Below are 12923 nucleotides of genomic sequence, written 5' to 3'. Positions count from 1 at the left end.
CCATGGCGAAAGCAGAATAGTGGAACAAAATGAAAATTCAGTAGTTCTCTCTCTACAGAATTACTGTCATTGTGATAAATGGAATATGCTGATTTTAAACCTCTTCATATATGACTCTAGGTCTATTATCCATGCAAGTCAATAATTAGTTGGGTTTCCTTTTTTTTTTTTTTTTTTCTTTTTCCTCCAAATCAGTAATGAAATTATTTTACAAATGTTCAGTGAGCATACATTATGCCGTCCTCACATCCTCTTTACCCCCCTTCATTCCTGTGGAAAGCAAGACAGTTATGGATACCAAACACTTCCATCCTGCAGATCTGCTGGGTTGTCTTCTGAGGATGCTGTCTCACATCTTCAGCAGGGTCAGAACAGATAGAAGGAAGAATCTTAAAATGGTAAATAGTGTATCATGCAGCACAGCCTTTCCAGCTTTTCATAGCAGTATTGTTCATCCCCCTCCCACAGCATAGTATTTCTTTTATTAGGTTACTTTCATCAATACAGTGCAGTTAGTATCTTACTTTTTTCATCTTAAGCATTAACCTTCTTTAATTATATTGCTGATATCTTTCTATGTTTTTACTAGTTATCATTTTTCATGTAAACATCTGCACTGAGACCTGAGGCCTGCCATGCAGAAACAGTCAGTATGAATACTGACTTCAGTAACAACTTTCATAACATTAATTGCCATTCTTTATAAGCTGTTCAGCAAAACCATATGGTCTGTCACTAGGAACTGTTTTTAAGAGCAGAAAGAAGTTGCTTTGAAGGGAAAGAGCTTGCCACATTTCAATTGAAAGTCTTCTTTCTGAGATCTGGTCTCTCACAATTTCTCATTTATTAGTCCAGCCACAGAACGTTTCCCTCAGGAGGATTTCACAGAGGGATTTCCCTCAGTCCTTGTGGTTTATGAGAAGCAATATGAATTAGGATAGTCAGTACAAAGACAGTTAACTACTGGCCTTGCTTTGCTCCCTTGTCAAGTTAACTCACCAAATGTATTACTAAAACTGTAAGATCCAGATAACACTTAATTCTCTTATGTTAACATTTTAACCTCATGGATCTGGTATCCAGTTCATAATCTCAATATTATAGTAATTGTACTTGAAATTTTATATTCCTTAGAAGCATATAAACTAAAGAGAATTATCTGATGTAACTGACTGTGAAACCACGGGACAGATTGTAATATGGTTTACTGGCATTCATACAGCAAGCTTTGGGCAGTCCTGTGATGTAGTCAGAAATAGAACTAGATCTCCTCAGCACATAGTCTGTGTTCTGCTTGCTAAAATTTCTGCTGCTTCATTTAGTGAAGTATCTTGCTTTTTGGAGGTAAGAAGCATCAGAGGTTGTAGCTGTTGCCACTGATGATTTGTATCCAGGAGGAAGCTGAGCTCCTCCAGCTTGCCTCAGAAATGAGTCAGTTAACACAGAAGTGTTTTCTTCAGAGACAGGTGCTTTAAATCCATCTTTCAACACTCTGAATTTTATCTTGCCTTTCTGCAGTGTTGTGTCTTGTCACAGGTGATACCCACAATTATATTTTTTCTTGTGAAGATTTTAATTGTAGTATCAGTCATAGGGCTCATAATATTTTCCAATGTGGTTAGCTGATTTTCACTAGGAGTTGGAACTTCAAGGTTGCTTCCAGTCCAAGCCATTCTATGATTCTATGATTCATCAGTAAGAAAATTCATCTGTGTTTTCTTCTCAGTAGGTAATCTCCATTTGTGAATAATATCTTGCAGCTTCTCAAACAAAAGGTTACCTGGGATGTTCCTGTTTTTTTAATCCATACTCTACTGACTGTGAGAGTTCAGGAGGTATGGACAGAAATATTGACTAATTCAAAGCATTACAATTTCAGGTGAGTAACTTTGTTCTTCTGAGGTTTAAAATACATTCTAAGGTAGCAATTTTGTCTTTTAAGTTACACCGACAATCGCTGTAATTTGGGATGGGTGAATTCAGATCAAATAAATAATAGGCAAGTGTTAGGCTGAATCTGTAGTTACAGAGCTTGTGAATTGAAGTAATTTTTATGGAAATGGCTGATCATTAGATGAAAATCAACAGCAGCTGTTGATTTTGAATGAGAAAAATTCTGATTGTATTACTAACGGTACTTCTCTGGAGAAGATTGTTATGTTATACTATTCATTGCAAAGAGGTAGAACCAGGGGACTTGGTAGTAGCCCGGGATTTTAAAATTGTTGTTACTCAGTTGATAATCTGTTTTTAGAATGGTGACAAAAACAAAGAGATTTTTTAAACAGAATCTCTGTTTTGTGGTTAAAGAAATATTGAAGTTATAAAGAAGATATGCAATGCAGTTTAAATTTTTCAATAAAAGTTGATCTTAAAGCTGTCTTATTTGTCTCATATAATTATTTGTGAGCTCTTTTGTTTCCTCCCTGGCTGTATAAGGGCCTGCACTGGCATCGGACAAGGGAAGAGGGGTTGTCCTGCTCTGCTCTGCCTGGTGTGGCAGAAGTTTCAGCCACTTTTGTATTAAGCATTATAAGATGCAGTATTTTCTATTAGAAATGTTTTCTTGAAATGCAGATAAGATTGGCCCGTTATTTTTGTGAGTAAGATAAATACACTGTATAAGGATAACTTTGGAAAGGTCTGCAAGAGAAGTTTAATTGAATGGTCACAGAAGAATTGCTGCTGACTTATGAATCTGCCTTTCCCATTCTGGGATTGAAAGGCCATTTCTTAATACAACAGAATGAGACCCTAAGCCTGAGGCAGAAAGTATTAGTAAAATTCTTATATTCTCTCTAAAAAAGGAAAGGAATGGGGCTGTGCATAATGCAATTGACATCAAACAAATACAGTATTTTATAAAGAGTCATAGATATTTTAAAGTAAATATACTTAATAGATATTTTAAAGTGTTACTGCCTGGTGCATTATCCATAGATAAGTCATTGATATTTAATAACATGTAGCACAGGTTTGATTTTGATTATTTTAGTGTAGCATTCTTCAGGTAGGATGAGGTTTATTAAGAACTGTGTTTTTTTTCCCAACTTAAATAATTTCCTGCAGGAAAAGAAAAGGCATGAGATAAATATGTGCTGCAAAGAAATGTATTAAGAAGTCCAGCCCCTTAGCATAGCATGTAAATTACGTAGTGTAGTGCACTAAAATAAAGCAGAAGAGGATTGCATAGTGTGTGAGTATTAAGGAATACTCAGCATATGCAAAGACTGTTTAATCAATAGCGTGTTAGGGCAACAATGAGACTCTGTAGTTAGGTATAGATCACTGAGGTCAATAGAATTACATCTGCCTGAGTTTATTCTGTGTTTTATCATTTGCAAATTGGTGGTGGAATGTGAATCTGGAGTACTTCCTCAGGAACTGGAACCACCCTAGCCAAGAGGAAAAGATGAGGCATGAGTGGAAGGCAAAAGTTAAAAAGATGGCTGCAGAAATTTTTTGTAGGCTTGGTGAAGAATGATTAACTTATTGGTTCTTTGTTTAAACAGATTTATCTACCGAGGAAAAGTGGAGCATTGTCTAGTAATGATGATAGAGAAGTTAGAAGATAACACGTACCTTGATTCATTTCTATTTACTTGGTTATCTGTTCAACACTTGAATATATCTTTTTCAGGCTGAATAAGCATACCTTTATATATGATTAAATTTCTGTTGTGAATTTCTTAAATTATATGGTTTTTAACAGGATATCATTCTAGAGTTCATCTGTGAACAGTTGGTTTGAGGCAGGAGTTACTGTGTTAAAATTTTGGGCCTTTTTCTATATGGGAAGTAGTAGTTCCACAACAGTGTGAGAGAAAATTATAACATCATTACAGGTGATAGGTAGTGGAGAAAAATTAATGTTTCAGGAAAGCCTAAAAATTGACACTAGAAGCAAAATCAACAAATGTAAAAGTGCTATTACTTAGATCTATGGAATTGTATCTGTGACCATAAAGTAAGCTGATTTCAAGTCCTAACTGCTTAAAGTGTGATTACAACAAGTGTATGGATAATGCTGGCATATAAAATAAGTGTATTGGCCTTTAAAACATAAAACACTGGAATGTTATCTTTGAACTGGACAGGTGTACATTATATTACAAGTGAGATAGGTGGTAGATATTTCTCAGTCAGGGTTGTGTTGGTCAGTTCTTAAGTATTCTAAAGTTTTCACATATTATAAATTATAATCACTGTTCAATATGTTGCTTTATTAATTAGGACTTTCCCTGGACGCCAGTAGAAAAGGCCATTAATCTCAATTAAGCTTCTTTCTTTACTTTTGAGTGGGCTGCCCGCAGGGTAGAATAGACATCTGTGGGCAGAGGGCCAGGTTAACCACTTGAGTATAAAATGAACTCTTTCTTTCCACTGCTTTGGGTTTTTTATGGCTCCCTGTTGCAGTATCTGGCCATGAGAATTCTTTGAAGAAGAGGTCCTTTCTGACTGTGTCTACTTCAGCTAATGCACTTTTCTGCTTCACATGCAGCACTGGCAGTCTCTAAATGGGGTAGCACCATTCTTGATTATCCCAAGGAATACAGCTTCAGCAGGCAATGAGGTGAGAGCTCCACATGCTGGGTTTAAGGGGGCTAAACCAAAGAACCAGAGCTGCTTGGATTGCAGCAAGATTTCCTATTTGTGAAAAGTACGACTTTTACTAATTCATTGTAACAATGACTTTAGTTGTTTTTATTTGCTGCTAGGTGTGCTGCTGCAATATTTTGGTGTGGTTATCTACACTTTTTATAAGTAAATTGCTGGTATCTTGTTATGTTTCAGAGATACTGAATTTCTTTCTATTGTTTATTATATATTTTTATATATTATATATTTATTTATATTTTAAATATTTTTATATTGTATATTTAAAAGAGCTATCAAGCCAATAATTGCTACAATTCTCCTTTCCCAAATGTCTAATTTTAGGATATAATTTTTTAAAATTTATTCCCAGAAATTCTGTGATTGCAGTGTAAAAAATTATAATTTGCTATTGTTGAACAACTTGAGAACTCATGCAGATTTGTTATATTATAATGCTGATATAACTGTACAATTACTGGTGTACTGGAAGCAATCCAGAGGTGGTATGAAAGGTCTCTGAGAACTCCATCCAGAGCTATTTCCAGTAAGCTGACAAAGTGATTGAAAAAATGAACAGGGATCACTGGGTTATGCCATTGAGACCTGGTGGGACACTCAGCAAAATACAAGTAACTTGAACTTAAAATAGGAATGGCTCTTCCCCATTTGCCTTTTAATAAAAATAATTAATTAAAAGAGCTTCAAAAGACAAATGACCCCTGCTTGAGACCATATTCTCATATTAGATTTATGGAAGCATTAGAAGAACCCATGGAAATAATTTGTTAATAGAATCTGCACTTAGTAAGTGACTTCCACTCCATACAATTTGAAATAATAAATTCAGGTGTGTCATTTTGTAGGAATACATTGAAATGTATGTGAGTAATCACTTGCTGCTAATCATTTGCATTATTTTAAACGATTAGGATTTTTCTAGCAGTAATGTTTTGCACTGTATCCATTGGTACTAGAAAAACATTTAAAATTCTTGCAATCTACATCTCTCAGCAGAAGTAGCACAGAGGAATTGTTTAGAGAGGTAAAGCTTTCTTCTACTCATGTTGTTAATTTACGTTTTAGTATCTTAAATCATGTTCATTTTCTGATAGCGTGAATATCTATCAAATTATGTATTGGTTTCCTAGGCTAAATAATGTAAGTTTCATTAATTAATTCATTTGAAATGGCAAAAGGCAAAGTAAACCAGTAGAAACTACACTGAATGAAAAATTATTGTAATGACTTGTAGAACAAGTAATGTGAGTTAACAGATTATTAGCCTATCTCTACTAGCTTTGCATCTGATGTACTTTCTAAAATGCAAATTTGACGATCTGTATCTGCTCAGCAGTTACAATAAGCAGAACCAAAGATTCAGAAGAATGGTAGCCTATTTCCACATTACACTATAAAACCTGGTTTTATGCCTGGTTGTGAAGGGGAGATGGGACCTGGTATGTACTTTTCCACAGAGAATAAGCCATACTTGTACCTCTTACATTTATTTTTGCTTTTAATTCAATTACTTTATATAGCAAGTTACACCAAAATTCTCATGGAGGACTGTGTTTGTATGTACATATATGCCTCTGCATCTGACTTTTACCTAATATCTGGATCAGATATTCTATAAAGAGCAAAGAAAGCAATATAAAAAATCTAAAATACACATATGTAACAATGCATAAAATGTTAGAAAGATTTTAGCAGTCATTTAATTTTGGTTCAGTAATACATTACGCTACAAATAACTTTTTAACTACCTTATAAATTGAAGATATTTATCATGTAATTCATACTTATCCATGCTCCATAAGCCACATTGTAATTGTAACTAGTATTATGAGGTCTGTATAATTTGTAGGTCTCTGGACTCAGTAATGCTGTAGAAGATACAGCTGTTGAATTGCTTTTAGCTGGTTCAGTAACAGCTGCAATTGTTTTGCAGTTGACTGTAATTGCTGGAATTTAGTGGGATTGCTTAAAAAAGAAAAAACACCAGGAAATGACAACATTAATAATTTATTCAATTTGGTCTCAATCTGTTGATAGCTCTATAGCAAATTAAGACCTAATGCAATGAATAACGAGGTAATACAGAACCTAGATCAAATTAAACAACAACAACAAACAATAAAAAATAAAATTAAAAAAAAAAAGCAGAAAAAAAACACCTACAAACCACAACCTCATATAATTCTATCAAATTTTAGTGAAATTACACAAAGGAAAACTAGGGCTAAATACAATGGTTTTAAACAGGGTGCACTGTTAGGGTTCTATAAGACATATGGCCAAGGTAGGAGAAATAAAAGAGAATAACCCCAGAATAAGCCCAGGGTGATCATAGGAGATGCTCTGTATCCCTTTTGTCAGCCTGCACCTGGGTTTCCAGCTACAACTTCAGATTCATATTTCATGGCTGAAACATCCAACAGCTTTATCCTGCTAATCTTTGCTGCTGTGATACAGATACACAGAATGGTATGGGAATGGTGGGCACTGTACTTCCTCTTTGAATGAACTGCTCATCCTGTACAAGTCCCCTGCTAAACAAAGCCATCTAGAGCTTGTTGCCAAGGACTACCTCCAGAAGCCTCCAAAATATCTCCCAAGATGAAGAACAAGGATGAACCTGACCTCTGTTGTCTTCTGTTTTCCTTTTGTATGTGACAGAGAAGCCTCAGCATCTACCTGGAAGTGGGAGTACTTTGTTCCACTTGGAGTGGAATCAGGGGACCTGGTTACTAAAGTCCAAGTAGAAGTCTACAATAGAAAATAAACAGATAAAGTTTTCACAATAGAGAGGGGGGAGTCAAAATGAGATTTTCCATCTCCATCCTAAACATTTGAAGAGTTGGATTTCAACATTTAGTTCTACTAATATTTATTTGGCCTGAAAAGATATACTGACAAAGATGCTGGAAATATCTCACTGTGGTGAAGGATTATTTTGAATATTTATCATGGAGAAATAAACCTATTCCCTGCCATCATTGTAATGTTTTTGATGGGTGTCAATCATCAGAAAGCTCTTATAGTGAGTCAGAAGTTTCCTTAAGAAGGGAGAAGATAGAGAAGAGATGGGGCCCTTTGTGACTGATGTGCTTGGACTAGTCCATGATTAGCTGGTATTGATGGAGACAATTTTTAAAACTGTGTTGCTGTTTTTAAGGAGTTGTTGTTTTAATCTCTTTCAGCAGCTTTGCACTAAACACTCCAAAAAGCATAGTTTTTTGAAGGAACTGGAAACTAACCTGTGTTTTTTCTTTTAACTGAGTAGGATTTTCTAAACTGCTGTGCATATTATAGTAATTACCTCAAAAGCTCTCTGTAAAGATTTTTTGTTATTATGACAAGTCAAAAAAGGAAGAAAGGAAGAAAGAGAAAGGAAGAGAAAGAAAGAAAAAGGAAGTCAGAAGGAAAGGAAGAAAAGAAAAATGAAAGAGGAAGGAAGAAAGGAAGAACAAACTCTTCAGTACAAATCAGAGCCCATATTCAAGGATATCTCTGTACATTCTGCACTGTCTTTTTCACCCAATGCATATTCACATGAAGAAATTGTCAGTTTCCTGTTCTCATTTTCCCAGCTAATTCTCTGTACAAGAGACACTTTAAAAACTGAGCAAAAGACAGTAGTGGGTTTTATTAGAGCGGGTACAAGGAGGCAAAGCAAGGTAAAAAAAGAAAAAAGAGAGATTAAAAAACTCACAAATATTACAATATGTTATTTAATAGGCAACATTTTCTTATACAAAATGGATTTTGTAATGGAAATAGTCCCACTGCCTTTGATATTTTAATATGAAAAATACATCTCTATAAAGTTTGTATACAGGCTCCCTGCCAAAGTAGATTTCGTGATCCCACTCAGCTTTCAGTAGTCATTGAAGAGAAAGCAACAACTGGAGGCAAGGCCTGAGGATGGAAAATAGCACACAGTTGCCTCAGTTAGAACATAGCTCACATCAGAACTCGAATCCGGGAATCGTTCCCAGGTAGGCTGTGGCTGTCAGCCTGTGACTCCTTCAGCTCCTGCTGGGTCAGGGCCTCAGCCTGCAGTTTCTGACTCTTACATCACTCCTTGTTCCTTTTCTAAGCATTTCTGTGGCTTCCATTGAAACCAGTGGGTAAACTGCCATTCTCCTTTTTGTTTCTTGGCCACAGTAATTTCCTCTGCACTTCAGTTTGCTGTTTTTTTTTTTATAGTGACTCCAACTGCTCACTTAAATAGGAAAAAGCTCAAATGATTATGCCTTTAATTTTTCTTCAGCTGTGTAACTCTTTGTATTCTTTGTTTTGCTTTGCTATGTCTTAGAAGCTTCTCAGCCTGAATTCCTGCTCCAGCAGTGCCTGGGCTTTGGACAACTTGTTGATTTGTGATGGGATTCTAAGCCATATGGAATATCCCTTAGGTCACTGGGTCCGAGGTCAAAGCAAGGAAAGACTCTCAAGTAAATCCACTTCATAGATGGTGTCTCTGTTCCTGAAAATAGATGTAGATTTTCCAGAAACATCTTTGAAAGTCCTTGTCATTGCTTTCCTTATTCTCAGTTTTAACATGACAAAAAGCTACTGTTAGAAGTAGGAAGGAGGAAGCCTCTAGTGGTTAAGATTCAATCTTTATTGAATTATCTTCACAGTGTGCTGTAGCTTAAAAGCTGGTCACTGCATTCACAGAGGTACTCTGCTCCCTGCAGGACTCAGACACCTTGGCTCTAACAGTGGTCTGTCTCGAACAACAAGAGGAAAGCCAAAAACAGCAGGTTTAGTAAAGGGGCAGCACCAATCTTTCCAGCTGGCACAGTGCACTAAATAACTAGTTCTGTTGATTAAGTTGAAACCTGCAAATCTCACCTCAAAATAAACAGAATGTATTCCAACACATCCCAATGGGACCCAGCTGGGCTCACCAGCTCCCATTTCCAAATGTGCTTGCAGAGAGAAGTATTTGAGCAGGTGGCATTAGTGAGGACTGTTGAATCATTCTTGTCAGCAGCATGGAAATGCATTATTGTTCTGTATCATCTGGCTTTCATTGTGGTGATTTCAGATGACAAACTGTTCATCTGATGACTAAGCTCAACACATGGGTGACACCCTCTGCTGCTGCCTTCGGGGCACTGTAGAAAGTATACTGAGATCCTTCTGCCTGCAGTGAACTGGAAAATCCTGTGGAATAAATGTCTATACAGGGATATTGAATCTTGCCATGAGTTATATTTTAACTTTGTGTAACTTATCTGGATGGCTGTGGAAATAATTACTGGCATGTTTGCTTTTTCTAAAACAAAATATTTTTGCTAATGTTTGCTAAGTCCTGTAGCATTTCCTCTTTCAAAACGGTGCCAGGAACATTCAGAAAGTCAGTGAAGGAAGAATTAACCTCAACTTCAGCCTCCAGCCACTCTCATTAGTACATGTGGGAGAATGCGGTCACATTTCTGAGGAGAAAGGTAGAGTACTGCATTAGAATGACACTGCTTTATGGATATGCTCATAGGATCTAATTATACCCCTAAGTTAGTCTCCCTTCCTAACCATTTTTTTTCCTGTTTCCTACAGAGACATCTCTTAAAGAGAAAGATACTCTGACATAAATGAAGTCTACATAGAGCATGATGCTACAAAGTGGCATTCTTACTAGAATTTTAAGGTAATTATTTGAGGATTGTTCGAATAGATTGTTACTTCCAGGCCATATATTGTGTTATTTTACTGGTTTGTTTGACTATATTCAAACTTCCAGATCTAATCACCAAATAAAGTATGTTCACATGGTTCTAGCAGAAGTATCCTGCTGTCTCAGTGATGTGATAAATAACAGTGAATACCCAGGAGATCCTACTCTTGCTTGAGAAGAATATATACACGCACTTACTTGTTGTGGAAGATAAAAAAATCCTTTTCCTTGAGGCCTGAAGGAAAAGAAGTTATCAGCCACAGTGGCAGAAGAATATAAATCACAAAGGACGACTTAGAGCAAGAAAAGATAAAGGAGAGGGAGTTAATGTTTTTTTTTCTAAATGGGGGTTAAAAATAGCTTAAGAAATACACCGTTGTGGAAGCTTTCGTGGAACATGTCAGGGATGAAAATAAAATATAACAAAGACTAAACAAATCCTTTCTTCAGGCTAAAGCAGATTGCTTTCTCTGAGCTACCATGTATTGTTTCAAGCATGGCTGGAAAGGGGCTACTGGTGTTTGGTTTGTAGCTTTCCAAAAGATGGAGGAATGTGCCCTTCTGTGACTAATGAGTGCTCGTAGGAGGGCTGTCAGAGAGCTGGAGCTTTGTGAACGGGGAAGAGGAGTATTGTGAACAACATGTATAGTCTATGTAGTCAAATAATCCCAGTCCCAGTCCGAGTATGGTATTTGTCATGTATTTCCCAAACACCCCATGGATATCAGTGATTTAATTCCTTCTTTCTGTAAAGAGGGACCTTCTAGGGCTTTCATATTTCTTCTTCTCTCACCCTATTTTCCTGTCCCAGGCAAGAGAAAGTAGCAAGACATCTGACAGCAGCAATCTGTATGATAGCATTTATAGATATGATAGAGAGCATTTATATAGTGGTCGTTGTAGATTATGCCAGGTTTTAAAAATCACTATTTTGTATTCAGGGAAACAGAAGAAAATACCACGGTTTCCCAGAGAGGCAATAATCTCCAGTAATTGTGCCTTGGTACCTGTGCAGTTTCTGTTTGTTACGGCTCTTAGAGCTGCCCTTGTGGTCCAAGAACCAAATCTGTGAAGGCCAAATCTGAAGAATGAAATACTGGGGATGAAATCATCCCAAGGATGTCTTTTGTCCCTGATACTCAAGAATTACATTTGGCACTCCTGGTCAAATCTGTCAAGCCAAGTGCAATTTATTTCCTTAATGTTTAGCATGTTTGCAATAACTCTGTAAGGCCTATAGAGAAGGTCTGGACTTTCTGCCAGGAAGGTCCATGTTTTCAGCCTTTGTGACAAGCATAACAAACAGAGCATCGTTCAGGATGGGACACAGAAAGATTTAACCTATGACTCATTTTTAAATTTGGGCCTCTTTAGCATAAGCCTTTCCCTGTGCTGCTCTCATCCAGTAGAGTCTTCATCTATATATGTTCTTAACAGCTCTCAGCAGAATCTGTCCATTGATAATAAGGTCAAGATTGCTTTCCTGTTCTACTGCTGCTTTACGTTGAAGCATAAAATTTGAGTTGGAAAACTTAGAGTAGGGCTTTGGGTATTTTTTGCGTATACTGAAATGTGTCATTTCTGTTTCAATGTCAACTCTCAATAATGGCTGCTAGAAGCAAAATGTAGCTGATCTCTATTTAAGATCTTAGAGCCCCTTACAGAACCATAACAGAGATAGTACACATCACTGTACATACACCCAGACATACCCTTTGTTGAATTCACTATGTTTAAAAAAGAACAGAATTTAACATGTTCTTGGTAAATAAAAAGAATTGTAGCAGCAAATCCCTGACTACCATTCAGGAATCTTTTTGTAAGCAATTTTTAAAACTCCAAATTTTTGGCTAACCTCTTGGGTCGAAAATGATTGACAACACATGTAAGCATTGTGTAATGAAGTGGTTGAAAATTACTTAATTTATCCTCCATTATAATCCCCTCTTATGCAACATCTCTGGCTAAAGTACCCCCAAAGCCAGCTGCTATCTACAGCTGAATAGTAGCAGGCCTATTAAGCCTCTTAAATACTTGCATTCTAATTCCTAAATTGGGTGGTCGGAGCCTTAGTCTGTGCAATTTACTTCTACAATTAAGATTCTATCAGTGTTTCTATTATGAACCCTCTTTTCAGCCCAATATATTAACGAGACATCTTTTCTGTTTTAACAGTGAAGCCAACCTATTGTCCATGATTTCATGTACATTATGTTAGTTCCTAGTTAATAATCAAGCAAATCTTTGAAACATTCTGACATTTTTCATTAATTCTGTGCCCTCTCCTAACAATTCATCAATGCATCTTTTATTGTGAGTACATGTACTTAAAGATTATTCTTCTCTGATATGCCTGCTCTTAGTCATACAGCCCTTAAAAACACTTAGTATTGTCCTTCAGGCCAGAAATGAAGGTCTGACTTGTCTATATGAAATTGTCCCTGGAGGTGTTCTGGAAATGCATAGATACCATATTTAGGGACATGGCTCAGTGGGCAATACTAGATTTAGGTGGGCGGTCATACTAGATGATCTCAGAAGTCTTTTCCAACCTTTATAATTCTATGATTCTGTGATAACGAGTGTAGAACAATAACTTCTGAAGTCAGAGGACTGAGGACGTCCATTTTGCTAAGTC

This window comes from Meleagris gallopavo, chromosome 7 (assembly GCF_905368555.1).
Source record: "Meleagris gallopavo chromosome 7, MGAL_WU_HG_1.1, whole genome shotgun sequence".
In the NCBI taxonomy this organism is placed as follows: domain Eukaryota; kingdom Metazoa; phylum Chordata; class Aves; order Galliformes; family Phasianidae; genus Meleagris; species Meleagris gallopavo.
Note: the sequence above shows the minus strand (reverse complement) of the source record.